Below are 16,914 nucleotides of genomic sequence, written 5' to 3' on the forward strand. Positions count from 1 at the left end.
CTGTAATTTTAGTTGTCGAAATACATGGAAATCAAGCAAAATGTTATTGCAGGGCGTGGGTGGGACTTAGTATCCATAAGTCATTGAGCATTTCTTTAATGATTATAAAACGTTGAGGATACTGTATCTGTATTGCATGCAAGCTGTCATGTCTTCCAAAGCATTTTGTGCACAACCCACAGAGGGCGCCACAAGTGTCACTTACAGTTGTGTGGAAAAATGAAGGCCTCCCTCAATAGATCACTAAAATTAATAAATGGGACAACATAATATAGTCAGCAACACTTTTGATAATAGAGTGCTTTGTAGTCATCCCCCCACCATTTGGTGTGTATTAAAATAATTGTGCTAGGTGCTAGCATGCTAATAGTTAGCATGCTAGCGAGCTAACTAGTTAGCCTCCAATATTTTTATTCTAAACTTAAGGGTTTCAGACAGAGTGGGGCAGAAGGAAAAAGTAAGAAGCCAAAAACGTACCACTTCCACACGGAATGAGAAGGGAACTTTTTTTCACGGACATGCCTTGGCTGACTCCATGCTGTGTTAAAGGGATAGTTAGGACTTTTTGACATGAAGTTGAAAGAGACTCCATCAGCATCAACAGTGACTTTTCCCCCACGTCGTTCCGTGAGCCGATTTCTGGTCAGTTTTCGTTGTGGAGGAAAGTAGTTCCCAACTCGGAATTGTCCATAGCTATGAACGTGAATGATTGTCTATTGGCTGGTGACCAGTCCAGGGCTGGGATGGGCTCCAGCGTGCCCCCGTGACCCTAATTAGGACAAGCGGCATAGAAAATGGCTAGAAGTTGGGGTCTTTTAAGTTAAGCATGCATTCAAAAGAGTAATACGTTTACATCACAAAACCGCTGCCCACAAAAAACTCAGACCTCTCAATCGCTCGATGTTACTTTCTCTCCGTTCGTATCACTGCGCGCTGCTGCGTGTCCACTGTTGTGTGTGTTCCAGTGTTTAAATGCATGGATGAAGACCACTGCGACGCAAGAGAGTTAGCATTGCAGTGGTCTTCATCCACGCATGTAAATACTGTGGAACTGTGGACTATCTGTCAGGACATTTGTAAAAATTCCCACATTTTCCATAATTCAATATTTTCTGTGACATTTTTCCCATTAAAACTGAATGGACAGTTTCACTGTCACCCCCTATTGGTGGAAATTCATTTTACACGTCATATTACATGTAACATTCTGCTTTTTGTGTGCGCGGTGGCATGGCTCAGGTCGTTCAGGGGTCGTCGCCCCAACCTGATGGCTGCTGATTGGATCCTCAGTCGGTGAATAGATTTCAACACATTTCTAGGTTGTGTCAGCATTCATGTTGTGTTTCAGTTGAGCCTGAAACCGCGTCATCTGGTTATATTACATTTTATTTGTATGCACCATTCAAAATAGCCACGAACACACTTGCAAACTATGGTTACATAAAAACATCAAGTACAAGTAAGAAAAAGTTGATCAATACTATTTTCATGCTATGGCTGGCTGAGCTTGTCAAATTGTGTGTTTAAATGTCATTGTATTCCTCTCATGTTTATATCCAAGCGTCTTACACACTGTATGCCCTCTCCTTCTTCTTCTACTGTATAATATACAAGTACACACATACACACTGAAATCTTTTTCATGAGTCTATATAGTCTGTCCTAGCACATCTATTTCATCTCCCTCCCACATCTAATCTCTCTTATCACTTTAGCCTCATTCTGCTGTGTGTTTCTTTCTTGAAAAGGAAATAATCACAGCTTGATCTCATTGAATCACAACCCCTCTTTCTCAGCTGAATTAGACGGGCTTTAAAGTTAGTTTGACACTGACTGATTTGAGAGCCTCACGTGTGCTAATGGCCCCTGACGTTCTTTGCCGAGTGTAATGATTCTTTCATGTCTGATTTCCGCAGCTATGGAAATGATGTGATTCATAGCCGACATACAAAACTGTCCCCACAGTCCTGGACGACCACTTAATGGAGCGTGTAATGTGTTTGGATGTTCTAAGCCTTTTTTGCAGTTCGACGGATGCTGTTTGGGGATTTGAGCGGATACTTTTCTTTTATTATTAACTGAGGGTTTCACACATCACCACAGTTGCGGAGGTTTGTTATTTGTACGCTGTTTTGATGTAAATTTTGATGTAATCCTTAAAATGTCCTTAAAATGTACTTACACATTTGTCCTTAACGATGAAAAAAAAGTCTTATTAATATTTTTTTTCCATTTTTAAATGAGTCAATTATTTTAGATGTACTTCAACTCAAAACATATAATATACATGTCAAGTATTTTAGCCCTTAAAGACCTTTAAGGACTAGGATGTTTGTTTTTATCCAAAAAGCTAACAAAGGTGAGGTAAAACACGCAATAATAAATACACACCCACTTTTTTATATGTACTGTACTGTATTCCCTCACCACTTGGCGGTTTGAATTTCGCGGCTTCACTCTATCACGGTTTTTCAAAAATATATTAATATATCATGCTGTTTCGTGGCTGAATATGGCCTATTATTAGTACGAAAAAATTTTCAGGCATAAAAATAGCTACATGAAGTAAAATACAAACAGAGGGCGTTCAGACGCATTCAAAAGATGCTGTGAACGATACGTACTGTAGTAGTCTACACTGGTCACTGGGTGTCAGTAATGTTGCTGTAATGTGAGACACACACACACACCAGGCTTGATTCCAGACAACAGGCTTTTATTGCAGGTTAGAATCATTGCACAACAGGCACAATAATCCCTAATAAAAATTCCTCGTTAAAATGGCTAATAAAAACACTACGCAGCTGTTAAGGCCGTAACCCATGCCAAGCTAAAACTTCATGTCTAGAGGGCTCTAATAATGTTAAAACCCAAATATTACAATCATAAATATGGAATCCTACGTCGCGGAAATTCTCTTATCATAGTTGGGCTTTGAACCAATTAACCGCGATCAACGAGGCGTTACTGTATACTGTATACACCTTCACCAAATTTTGATGCATGCTTTGTACGGGAAAAAGTAGCACCTTCTAATGGACAAACATAAAAATGGAAAAGCCAGAGTCCAAATTGAAAGCTTAACAAAGTATTACTTGAATGTGGGATGAAAAATTGCATTTGCAATAGCTTTCAAGGTTTGTTTTTGTGTAGCTTTGCCACTTTGGGCTAATTTAAATAACAGCAATGAACATTATAAAAGGCGTATTGTAGGCTTTATAATTAGAATTATAAAAATGTCTCCAGGGTCTCTTAAGAGTTAATAACCAAACAGGCGGTAGAGTATGTGATCAACAAGTTGCCACTGCATGCAATATTTACATGAATAAGTGTGGACACATCATCACTGTCCAACAAGAAAAACAGAATTTGGAGAAACAGTGGTGTGAAAAAGTGTTCCTTTTGTTGTTGTTTTTTGCCTGTTTGTCACACTTAAATGTTTCAGATCATCAAACAAATTTTAATGTCAGTCAATGACAACAAAACTGAACACAAAATGCAGTTTTTAAATGATACTTTTTATTAAGGTAGAAAAAAACCAAACCTACACGGCTCTGTCTGCAAAAGTGATTGACCCCCCCTGATGAGCCTTATGAGCTATACAGTATTTGTTATCATCATTATATTTGTCCAAACAAATCTTCCTTTTAATTGTACCAGGCATTAAAAATAGCTCAATAAACTGAAGAAACAAGTGTGGTCTAATCATTTCTTCCATGACTGCAAGTGTGACATGCAAAAAAAAACTAACAATGAAATCAGGAAGCGGACAAACACTTTTTCACACCACTGTACGTTCTTTTTGTGCCCTGCTGGCCAACTAATTGCAACACTCAGTAATAAGTCCTTTATGTACAGTCAAAACTTCAAGCTTGAATGTACTTGAGTCACTTTCTGATGCAGAATCCAATTTCTGTACAGTATACTTCGTGCACACGCTAGCTATTACCTACCTCTGCTGGTCTAATTACTGTCATTCATCCTTTATCAATGAGCGGAGTTGGGAAGCAGCTGCTACCAAGCGCCGACGCTCTCATGTGCATGCAAATGTGCGCACGCTCACGCTATCACACTTCCACTGCACATGCAATGACTTTTTTCAGTAGACATTTTGCCCCTTAGGCTTATGGAAAAATATATTTTTGCACTATTTGTGCATTTTGACTTGTTGTAGTTTGTTTTGTTTTACTTAAGGGACCTTAAAACTCTCTGGAAAATGTTCTTTTTTTCTGTTACCTTTTCGCTTCTTTTATGTCTGTAAGTATGATACAGTCGTCCTTCGTTTATAGCGGTTAATTGGTTCCAGACATGACCATGGATTTCCACGATACACTGTAGGATATAATGTTAATAAATGGAATATTTTTGTAGTTGGAGCAGAGAAAACTTGTTTATGACTTCCAAATATGGTTTCTAACACTATTAGAGCCCTGTAGACATGAAACAACACCCCTGGTGTCACCTTTACACTCCTATTATTCTGTCTTTACACCACATTACAACTCTTATGCTGCAGGGGCTCGAGGTGGCCGCAAGCTAGAGAGCAAACCAGTCAGCCTTGAGTGTATTTCTTCTAAACTTAAGAAGCCAAAAATGTACCACTTCCACACAGGATGGGAGAATTTTTTTTTCACTTTATCATGTCGGACATGCCATGGCTAACTTCATCACTTCATGCAGTGTTAAGGTAATGTAATGTAAGGTAATGTCTCAATGTTTTGTGTCATGACTGCTGCCTAGTGACCAGAATACGACATATCACTTGTATTTCATGATGTTGTGACTAATAATAGACCATGTAGACTGGATGCTCGTGAGCCTAATGAGGACAAGAATGGACTGGATTTTTGGCAGGGACCACCACCAAAACAACGGAAGGTGAAAACGTGCTGCGCTTGTCACTCACTCACATCGTAGAGATTGGGCATTTCCTACTTTTCACTGTAATTTTTCAACATTATGGCGGGTATTATCCAGGAATCCATCCTCTTGTACTTCACTTTCACAACCCACCATTAGCAATTGTAACAAAGCTGCCAGGTGGCGCCATCCTCTTTTCCTCCATCCCTCCCTCCCTCGAATAACTGACCCCCTCATATGACAAGCAACTTAATTAGCCGTCACCACGGAAACATGAAACGCTACATCGTCACATATCGCTGTCAGCCGAAGAAGGGGGAGGATTGCAGAATAAAAGAGAGATGAGGCAGGTTTGAAATAGCAGCCAGTTAACATTTGCAAGGGATTATGGAATGATGATGATGATGATGATGATGGAATTGGAAGAATGGGTAAAATAGATGAGGGAAAAGACACAGAAAAGTGATATGTCAGAGGCAAAGTTCTATTAAGAAAATCCCTGAGTCAGATTTCAGACACACACACACATAAAGGGCAGTTGACCAGCTGATCGATTGGGCCGGGCGCTGCTCTGACGTCTCAGCAGGCCTCAAGATGAATGAGCTGACCCACCAAGGAAAAGAAAAGAGGAGCAAAAACAAACCTCCAAAATCTCTCTGTGGTTTTGTGTCATAGCGACAACAGTGGGGTTTTTTTCCCCCCTCAGGGTTTGCTTCCTGTCTCATGTCTCACAATCCCAGAAAACAGTAAATTAGTAGTGTCCAACCGCCAACATAAATCTAAATCAGTAGGGCTGTAACGGTACGCCATAATCACTAGGAGTGTCTCTGATATCGGCACTCTGATACAAGCAGTTCATTCCAGACTCCGAACCAGCACTTCTATTCAGCATGCAGAACCCACGTGATCACAACTGCAGCGTGTGCTAGTGTGTTTAGCAAGGAGTAGGAATGTGGCTGTGTTTTTCGTTAAAGTCCGAAAAAGAAGTTGCAGTTGAGTTTCCGTGGTGCCACAGAACCTGGGAAGTTTAACACCACCGGCCTTGTCGCGCATTTGCATAAGGATTTTTGCAACACCACCGCTTCCTAAAACATCCACTGCTGTTTGACACGTTTGCAAAGCGTGAGAACTCCCACGGGATGGCAAAAAGTTATTGGCTGTAAGAGAATAGAGCGACCCTGGCGGTGGTCAGTAAAGTTGTGTTTAAACGCGTCATTGAGCATGTCGAGCCTCGCTACTTTATGCCTATTGTTGATGAAACTATACACCACATGCATCAAGAAGTAAATGTTTTTCTCATGTTTACTGTTGCTGACTATTATTCTCTGTTTGAGTAATATCACTTGATGAAGCATTTTCCAACACTCCATGCTGATATCGGATCGATATTTGCCAATATTCTAGGCTGCAATGTCTGAATTGAATCGGAAGTGAAAAAGTTCGGTATGTACATTGATTTTAAGGTCACTGTTCAATTAGCTCTTGGTAAAGTAACTGAGCAAAACGCTAGCTCACCAAAGGCGGGGCCACTCTGTATTTGTGGATGCGTGGCTACATGGCAAGGCAGTTACACTTCCTGTCCCACAGTGTATTCTGTGTGGGAACTCCGTACCGAATTCCTTACCGAAAAATGTGATTAGGAATACCTGTCCAGTTACACCTCTAGCACTCACATATGGAGGTGGTTAAACATGAGGAGCAGCAACACAATTCATAGCTTGGTGAGTGACAGCAGTGCATGAAATGTCAAAAAATGTTTGACAGTTTCGGCAAATGTAAATACTTTTTCACTGCAGATGTGAGACAAACTAGAACCTGAGCTAACTTTGCCACCTGGGTGATGCAATATTCCAACATCCTTGTCGAGATGAGTGTTACAGCACTCCCATCGTAGGCGCTTTCATCCAGATGACAGCTGTGTCACTTGAAGGCTTTGAGACTGATATTTCTCTGGTGAGGACACTCTTGTTTTACACTTCGAAATCTCTCAACATGTCAAACACTGGACATAAAATCCTGCCTTTTTCGGGGCCGACATTCCACATGCATCCTGTCCTCCCTAAGATTTAGGCTACTGACACTCTTGCAGTGTTTTTTTTTTTTTTTAACAGTCCATCCATCTCCATCCAGTGTTCCACCTTATTGTGTAAAAAGTCTCACTCCATAATGAAGTTAAAAACGATTATCTAGTGCCTAAGTTACTAAAGTGGGTTGCGCTAATTGTCATGGGGGTATGTGAATAAAAATTCAAAACAATTAGAGCCTAACCCTCACAACTGAGTGCGTCTGGACAGCTTACAGCGTCTAGCACAGAGCAGAAAGCAGGAAGAAGACTGAGCATCAAGTTGTTCCTTGCGCTGTGTGAATTATATGAACAAATACATGTAAATAAGTGTGATGATTATCTTGTGCATTAAGAGTGTTTAATCTTGAAGAATGTACTTACTTAAAATATTTTATGTATATTCCAGTCCCACCCACACTGTACGGCGATGAAAACCTGTGACTGTGTGCGCGTGTCCAGATGAGAGAGAGTGGGGATTCCCTCGTAAAATGAGACTACAGTATCGCTGGCTGTAAGTATTTTTTTCACTTTGGATACTGGCTTATCATGTTTGTTAAACTTTCCCCTTCAATTGGGTATCAAATTAATATGTTGACTTAAGTCATAGCAGTCGAGAGTGGACCAAAAAGAGGAGCTCAAATTCAAGCCATTCAAATGTTACTTCAATACATTAATTAAGCTATCAATCATGTTAAATATTTCAAGTTCATTAAGATACAAAAGCTTTGTTTTTTAAGCTTGCAGGAGTAAGGCTGCATCTCAAATGTCTGAAGGTGTACGCAACTATCAAATGTTTGGGAACCACTGATCTATTGCATCTCAAAGCAGCAGGTGGTGCTGTAACATCGGGCCATTATAGCCAAAAACGGAAGCCAAATGCAAAAAAAAGCAGAAAAACGACAGCAGAAAATATTGGATACTATAAATATCAAAGTTCAATTAATATTTTTCCCAAAAATAAAAATGGACTAATAATACGTGTATATACATTGATCAATTAGTAACTATTGATAAAATGTATGATTATTTTAAATAAAATGAGTGCACTAGATGAAATAAATAAGGAGATACAGTACAGGTATTGTTTTATAAATGGCTGCAGCCCCTACCATCATCCTTCAATGACGAGCGCCGACCCAAATTGTGCAATTTTAACGCAACTTCTCAAAGATAGTATTTATTTAATAAATTCCATTATTTATTTACATTTTAAATTTAAAGGGACGTTTGCAAGTAGGGATGTCCCGATCCAAATTTTTTGGCATCCGATCCGATTTTTTTTCTGATACCGATCCTTTTTTTTTTTTTTTTTTTTTTTTTTTTTTTTTTTTAAATAATAAGCTTTTGTTACAAACATGAATTTGTGGAATTGAATATAGTTATGAAAACAGCTCTTCAAAGCATTAAAAATAACCAAACAACCAAAGTATTGCTGAATTTACTTTTTTATTACACATCATGACCAACAATATTGTTTGGCTTTTGTAACAAACCTCTGTGAGTCAGGTCCCTAATCCAATAAAAGTCCATCCAATAAAAGATCAGATTGGAAAAAATGGCCGTGCAAAATACTTTTAGGGTTTACAGACTCTCCTCAATAGTAATTTATGGACGGTCCTTCGTATAAACAACCAGCGGTTACAGCGACATTGGCGGAGACACAAATTTTTCATTTGGGTGGCCAAGGTGAGACCATCACTCACATAGGGTTGGAAATAAGATGAAAGTTGATACGTCTAGATGGCCAGCGGGGTGGCCGGAGAGTGACCAAGGGTGGCCACGGCCACCATGGGCCGCCACGTAGCTCCGCCACTGTACAGCGGCACTTCCCATGCGAGCTCCCGGCACCATGACACAGCAGTCCGGGCACAGTGATGGGGAACCGCTGTTGCTACAGAGCTGAATATCCAACGTCCAACTGAAACTAACTTCACCACGGCACACTGCGGACAGGTGGTTTTGCGTTTTCTTCTTCTTGCGAGTGGAGGGAGTCGAGTGGCAACCAGCCTTGAGCTGCATCCCGCTGTATCGGGACATCTCTAGTTGCAAGCATTATATCCCGCCCCTCTTCCTCCTCGGAGCATGTAAGCTGCTCCCCAGGGTAACACACACATGCGCAGGAGCTTTTTGTAGTGGCGTACCAAGTGAATAGCACAAATGTGAGGTGCATTCACGGACATTGAGTCATTACATTTTTTTGACAAAATGACTGAAAATGACTCCTAGGTCGGGACCCACCGTGGAGAATCACTGCTGTAGAGTCAAGTTAGGCCTTCAAAATAAAAGAAGTACACCAGTAAAATAACACATTTCCCCGCAGTAGGCAGCCCGGTGCTGGTGGTGGAAATCTGAATTTTTCCCGAAACATTTCCCTTACATTATAATGCAAATTTTTACAGGTATGCACATTAACTTTGAAAACCAATTTTTGTTTTATTATTACAAGATTCCACTGCATGGCCTTACATGTAGCTATTGTGTATTTTGTTACATCAGTCACATGTGATGATTAAAAATGTCTTGTCTTTGCATGGAAATTGTCCTGAGCAGCAACATGAAATAGAAAAAACTGTCAGCGGCCTTTTTTTTTTTTTTTTTTGTAATAATATCTTCAAGTCGCATGCTGTACTTAAGACGTAGTCATTATTTGTTGTCTCCTTGTAAATGTGTGAGCCCGACACGGAGGCTCCTGAACAACGAAGAGAAAAAAAAAATCAGCCTCAGCTGACGCTTTGTCACTAGCTGCCACCACACACACACACACGCACACACGCACACACGCACACGTGGCAACACTCACACCAGAATGTCTGTTGTGTGCTGAAAAGGGCACATCGACCACTAATTGGAACTGTGCCCATTCTGAGCTTGAGGCTAATTAAGCGTGTATCAGCCGGATGTGAGCGACATACTAATAGTAGCAATACAGGATATTTTCTTCAGCAGCTACCTAAGTATGTATGTGTTAACTCCAATATTCCGTGGTATGGTATTAATTTTTCATGGTAGCAATTAGCAGCAAGTGTGTCCAATCAATCAAACCAATTGTGTTCTTTGTCACGTACTTTATTTTAATTATATACAGTATTTTCTGAAGTGGGGCTTAAATAAAATAGTAAGTAAATGTGTTTAAAAAAAAATCACATTGTAAGCAATACAGTAGTCACATTTTCTTGTAATACTACTGTGTTCCACAAAAGACGACAGTGACATTTGGTGTTAAGGTGGCAACATCAGGGAAAAATACTGTGAAGTGTACGATGAAAAGCGTAACAAAAGCAGTATCCACAAATTTTGTGAATTTTGTTTTAATAAAAAAACAAACAAGTAAAGTCATTGTGCCAGAGTCTTTTTCTGGTTTAAAGCAAGGAAGCTTTTTGTAAGACAGCAATCTACTCTCTGCAGTATATGTCCCCCCAGCTGTTGCCTCTTGCGGTATGGCAACACAAATAAGTTATTCACATATAAATATGTTTTGGTTATGGGTGTTTTTTTAAAGCATGTTTGTAATTATTGGCAAAATGATGCAGAGATAAGTTACACTCCTAATGAAAATTTAAAGACCAGTTAAAAAATTGCAAGAAATTACATTTGGCACTGTTGGATCTTAAGGAGGTTGTAAGTGGAGCTGCAAAATTCGAAAAGGGAGTGAGACAAAAAAATGGAGAGTAAGTAATTTGTTAGAAAGAAGCATTAAAGTGAAGTAGGCTGTTCATCACAGCCTTTAGAAGCCAAAGTCTTGGCAAAAATGTGTCAGATGTTCACACTGTCATGATATCTTGATGGCAAAGGCAAAAAAGCTTTCTCTCTTTGAACGCGGTCAGATTGTTGAGCTGCATAAGCAAGGCCTCTCACAGCGCGGCCTTGCTGCTGAGGCTGGACGCAGTAAGACAGTTATTTGAAACTTCTTCAAAGATCCTGACGATTATGGAAGAAAACAGTCAAGTGGTAGACTCAAAAAATGTCACCGGCCCTGAGCCAGAGGATCCGATTGGCTGTCCATCAGGACACGGGACGATCCTCGGCCCAAATGAAGGTTGTCACTGGTGCAGAGTGCAGTCTAATTACCATCAGATGGCATCTGCGAGAGAAGGCTTTCAAGAAGAAAAAACTTCTTCAAAGCCTCGTCTCCTTCAACGCCACAAAATTGCCCGTTTGGAATTTGCACGAGAGCACCAAACATGGGACATTGAAAGGTGGAAGAAAGTTGTATTCAAAAATGTTACCTTGATGGTCCTGAAGGCTTCCAATGTTACTGGCATGACCAGGAGATCCCACCTGAGATGTTTTCCACACACCACAGCGGTGTGCTTTTTCCTTCAATGAAACAATGGCGCTTCAGGTTGTACAGGGGTGTCAAACGGCAGCTGGTTATGTGGAGATGTTGCATGAGGCATCCCTCATGACTGAAGTCCCTCGTCTGTGTGGGAATGACTGGCTTTTCCAACAGGACAACTCTGCAATTCACAATGTCCGCCTGACAAAGGACTTCTTCCAGAAGAATAACATCAGTATTTTGGAGCATCCTGCGTGTTCCCCTGATCTGAATCCAATTGAGAACATTTGGGGATGGATGGCAAAGGAAGATTACAAAAATGGAAATCAGTTCCAGACAGTGGATGCCCTCTGTGAAGCCATCTTCACCACCTGGAGCAACATTCGCACTAGCCTCCTGGAAACACTGACATCAAGCATACCCAAACTAATTTTTGAGGTGATTGAGCTATGGTCTTAAACTTTTGAGTTTTCAGTTTAACGGTGGTTTGCAACAATTTGCTTGCTCGGAATTGTTTTTGTGTCACTCTCATTTCTTCTTTTTGCACTTTGAAACTCCAATTACAACCTCCTTAAGCAAATGAAATTAGACAATGTTTAGTTTTGATGGTTATCTATCCAACTGTGGAGTCATAGATAAAAGGTTTGGGAGTAACTTAAATTGTGTGTCATTTTTGTTGATTTCGTTTTCATGTTTGTAAATCACACAAAAATTGAAAGTCTCTCAAGTAAATAACAGACTCAAAATAGTCTTTCAAAATGTCCAAGCAGCAAAGTTATTGAAACACAACATTTTAGGCTGCGTTCAAACGTCTCACGTTTGGTTCGATTGAAAAAATAAAAAAATTCCCACATTGTCCATAATTCAATATTTTCTGTGACATTTTATCCATTCAAACTGAATGGACAATTTCATTGTCCCCCCCTATTGGTGGAATGTTTTTTAATTATTTTTTTTTTACATGTAACATTCCTTGGCTCAGGTCGTAGAGTGGTTGTCTCCCAACCTGATGGCTGCTGGTTAGATCCTCAGTCAGTTTATAGATTTCAACACATTTATACGCATTTTGAATTGTTTTCTGCATGTAAAACTATAATTGTAAAACTATAAAAACGTGTTTTGTGTTAACATTTTTGACTTTCTGGAATGGGTTGATTGAATTTGTGTTGTTTATTATGGGAAAAATGGATTCGGTTAACATCTGTTTTGGTTAGAGTCTGACCTTCTGGAACAAATCAATGCTAACCAAGGTTCCACTGTATGTATCATACGTATCATGTCATTTAATTGTGTCTTCCCAGACATAACGACATGTTTCTTTATACTACTGGTCTCCGTGTCTACGGTCCAACAGGCCCTGGAGGATTGCCCCACTAGTGATCCTTGACTGGAGAAGCACCTGGAGTATCAGTCATCATCTCAGAGGATTACGTGAGTGCAAAGTGACGCAGCAAGGCAATATCAATAATATCACAGTTAGCGCTACCATACCAGACACTGGGATGATTGCCTTTCCCCACAGAGACGATAAACTCGGTTACATTTTAATCTCCCATCCAGTCGAAGCGCACTGATTTACTGTATCGAAATGAAATGGAGTGGTCCGCTTGCACCACTGTGACACAAACTGGAACACATCTGACAGAGGAGTAATTGGTGGAAATGAATGTTGCGCTGTGTGGCTTGTTTATTCTGTATAAAACAAATGTAATTATTCATAAGCAGATGACAGTAACAGCAGCAAAAAAAAAACAATAAATTCACCTGAGGGACTTTGCCTTAACCACAGCAGCTTTTTATTAAGATGTCAAATCACAGATAAGATGTTATTTACTGGCCTTGTTATTTACTCGTACTTGTAAATCTGGTTGCTAGCGGTTTATCTGTGTTAATCCCCTAAAATGCCCTCATAGTAATCCCTGCTAAGTGTGCATTTAATGGCATTTTTTTCCAGATAGAAAGTCAATTCTGGGATGTGCATGAAGATAGTAATATTTTGTTATTTGTAGCATCATGTATTTGTGTCATTCTCAGTGACACAACAAAACCACTGATCCACTGCCCCAGGAAGAAAGGTGGTCTACAGAAGAAATGGTCGTCTGATTATTATTAAATGTACCTATTGTGTTGAATCAGAGCAACTGGACTTGATTGATTTGGGAACACATTCATAGCAACACACACAAGCACGAGCCTTATTTATGTCTTAAATCACTTATTTACTCTTATTATGTCTACTGTAATGGGTAATATGAGTGTAAAGATTGTTTCATGTCTAGGGGGCTCTAATAGTGTTAAAAAAACATATTTAGAAGGTCGTAAACAGGTTTTCTATGCTCTAACTATGAAATTATTACATTCATAACATGGAGTCCTACTTTGGCACCACCTGCTGGTGTGCATGTGCATTATAACTCACTCGACCCCGAACATAAGACATGTTTTCCTTTTTTTTAGTCAGATCAAGATGTAATGTCATCATGAAAAGTTGAAGCTGACATTTTATAACCGTGGCTGAGGACACAGGAAGTCCCGAAATTGCAACACACACACAGAGACACGGTGTATAGCTGCAGCCAGACATTGTTTTTCAGCAGCGACAGGAGGGCTGTGATGATGGATGTGCTGCATCTTCTTCCTCCAGACAGCCTGTGTCTGTGGACTGGACACCGAGACATAAGAGGTCAGGGGTTGCCACACATTTTAGCCCCTATTTTAACTTTAATGTCCGTGTGCGTGTGTGTGCTCATCCTGGCGTCCGTCCTGTCTCCATGTCTCAGACACGTTGAAGGAGGATTCTGGGTCTCATCCTCCCTTCCCATCTGCCCCGGCACTGCCGCTACGTCCCCCAAGCTCGCATCACTGACAGGCTGGGTTGCCACTGTGATGGATGACCGTGCGCTTGGTTCCGGTGTCAGAGTCCTGCACCTCTGCTGCCTGCCGCACGGGTCCCTGTCAAAGACTTTCTTTCGGGTCAGCTACACTCCTTTGTTTTTACTCTCGCTCTTCTTTTGTTTTTATGCAACTCTTCGTCCCAGCTTTCATCCTTCCTTTATTTAGCTCACAACTGGGACTACAAAAGTTGGAGCAGAGTCTCAAATTTGGCCAAAAGTGGCCCAGATCAAAGAGACTGCCCTGACGTGTGCAAGCATGTAGGTGGTTCCGTGTTACTTCGTTTCATGGTTACAAACGTGCTTCCATTAATTCATCAAAAACTTAATTTTGGTCTGTAAACACGAGACTGGCTGGAGTTTCCGTTTCCGTTTCCGTGTGTGTGCGGCGAAACAATACAGTACAGTACAGTGTGTGCCTGTTCAGCTTTACTGAGGAAGAATAACATCTCTTATTAGTTAACTAAACTAAAGCAAGTGAAAATCAACATTATAAAAATCTCAGCGAGAGAGGAAACGGACACTAATATCGGCCGCTCTTTTTTTTGTCTGAACTGCTCGACTGCCATGAACATCATTAAGGATAAAGATTATTGAATGCTCATGAATGCTAGAGGGGTCATGGATTCTGTGCATTCTTACAAGGAGATCTGGGAGAGGTCATCCTTCCACACTAGCCCTGAGCAAATATTTTAAGGTAGAACAACCACACGGATAAAAATAAGGAGCAATGTTCCATCTAAGCTGCACGCGTGCGCAATCGTGCACTGCTCTCGCGCTGTCAGCACACAGCAAATCCATGCAGCGCACAAAAAACATTCCCACCTGAACTATAAATGAAATAAACACATAAGAATTTATTCTGGGCCATTTTGCAGTGGAGCTCAGTGAGTGACAAGCAACAACAAGTGGTAACAACATATAACAATGACGAACACTGTCCAGCCAATGAGATGCCGTTGGTACATATTCACTTACGCAGCCAATCAATTTGTTAACAGTGCGTTACGTAGTACATGCCACTGTGCCGTATAGCTACTTGCTAACCCCAAATTATGGCGAAACGAATGTGCAGCACAACATCCACTTACCAAGCTAAAGTAAAAATAGAAGCAGTTCTTTTAAAGTGGACTGGCTGTTGGAGTATGTGCAAACTGTTTAAACCCTAGTTACCTAGGGGGTGCGCGACCCTTGCTCCCTCGTGCAAGAAGCAGGCGCACCTCCCTACCTGACTACTTCCCCTTGTAGAGGGTTAAAGTACACCCGCTGAGGGATGGAGACCTCTAAGCCAGGGGCGAGGGTAACTCACTCAGGTTTTCACAGCCTTTATTATGCAGAGTCGGCCCAGCTACATCCGGACCACACACAACCAGAGGAACCGCTTTTGGTTGCACGCGACACCGGACCGTCTGCTTTTGCGGCTGCTCCCCCTCTAAGCGGTTAGTTGCCATTGGAAAGGACCTGGGACGATTTACTCATCTATTAGAAGAACCGGAGGTAAAACAGGGTGAGATTTTTCTATAAAATCACGCTGCAAAGCCAAAGTAGCAAGCCAGAGTGAAAAGTGTGGCATAATTGTGCATGTTTTACTGCCGCGCTTTTATTTTGATGGCCGGAAGCGTTACGCAGAGTTTGTGTTGCTGAAGAAACCGAAAGGTCAGTTGAGAGTTCTTGTTTTTTTTATATATAGAAAAAAAGTACACATATACAACAAATACGGTATCGATTTCAAGTACATTTCCAGGATGTTGAGTGCCACAGAAGTCACATTAGGAAATTAAAGTATGCCTAATTTACAGAAGGTATGGTAAACAAATGGTAGACAAGAAAAATGGAAAATGAAATGATAAACTAGGGCTTTTCTACAAGATTCAGATGGTTTCCTGTATGAGACCATGGCTTGTTTTGTCTGAGGTTGAAAATAAAGAAAGCTCCATTGTGGAATCCTCCTTGCCGCCTGTTTGAAAGCAGTCATACACAAAATAAGACAGAATTCTCAGTTCTCCGGTTTGTCAAGTTTTGGACAGGTGCGATGCTACAGTGTACACATCTGATGGCGCTCACAGACGTCCAAGGGTGTTTTTTTAAATGCTCAGATATGTGGAAAATTAGGTGGAACGTTGAACAAGGAGTCATTCTTTTTTTAATGACTGTTTCACGGTGGTGTCCAGTCAGGGCCAGCTGGCCTAACCGTTAACAGAAGCACTGACCTCAATTTCAAACTTAAATTGTAGTATTTGTCCCATTAAATTATATTAATTTGTTCCCAACGGTCTATTGACTTCATTTTGTAGTTTCTTGGCTGCAGTCTTCCTTCTGCTACATTGAATTGTTGTATTTAATCTTTTATTACTGTATTATACGTCCCTCTTTGGTTTTGAGTCCAGTGTGAGTGACTTAGGGGTTGATTTAGGTATACTTTAGCTAAGTAAGTTCCGTTCCAACTTACACGAAAACTCAACGTACATCACGGTCTTGGAACGGAACTGGTTTGTCACCAAAGGACTGCCTGTACTGTATTAAGCTGAGTATAAGAAAAAAGTCTGAAAAGACACCCCCTTGAAAACCAACAGGTGGCGCCAAAAGACTTTCCCGAGCATGCCCGAGCTTTTTTTCCTGCCACTCACACACAACAGTGACCTGTTAAATGTATTAATTTATATATTTTTATTTAATTTACGTTTTTTTATTTAAAATGTTTCTATATATTTTTTGACTGGGGTGAATATAGTAATTAATTGCATTTCCATTGTGGTGTAATGGCACAATATGTATGTACAGTCTATGTAATGGCTGCTGCCTTTTGTGCAGATGGCACGGGT

The 16,914-nt window shown here is 40.6% G+C and overlaps 1 long non-coding RNA gene across 1 annotated transcript in view; it reads left to right on the forward strand.

The window, feature by feature from the left end:
* Positions 1–13,183, forward strand: part of LOC129192534 (uncharacterized) — a 40,195-nt gene extending 27,012 nt beyond the window's left edge. Inside the window, exons 5-6 of the long non-coding RNA XR_008573438.1 lie at positions 7,332–7,436; positions 12,503–13,183. This is a non-coding gene — a long non-coding RNA (uncharacterized LOC129192534). The remainder of the gene's footprint in view (positions 1–7,331; positions 7,437–12,502) is intronic.
* The last annotated feature ends 3,731 nt before the right edge of the window (positions 13,184–16,914 follow it).

Source organism: Dunckerocampus dactyliophorus, chromosome 13 (assembly GCF_027744805.1).
Source record: "Dunckerocampus dactyliophorus isolate RoL2022-P2 chromosome 13, RoL_Ddac_1.1, whole genome shotgun sequence".
Lineage (NCBI taxonomy): Eukaryota > Metazoa > Chordata > Actinopteri > Syngnathiformes > Syngnathidae > Dunckerocampus > Dunckerocampus dactyliophorus.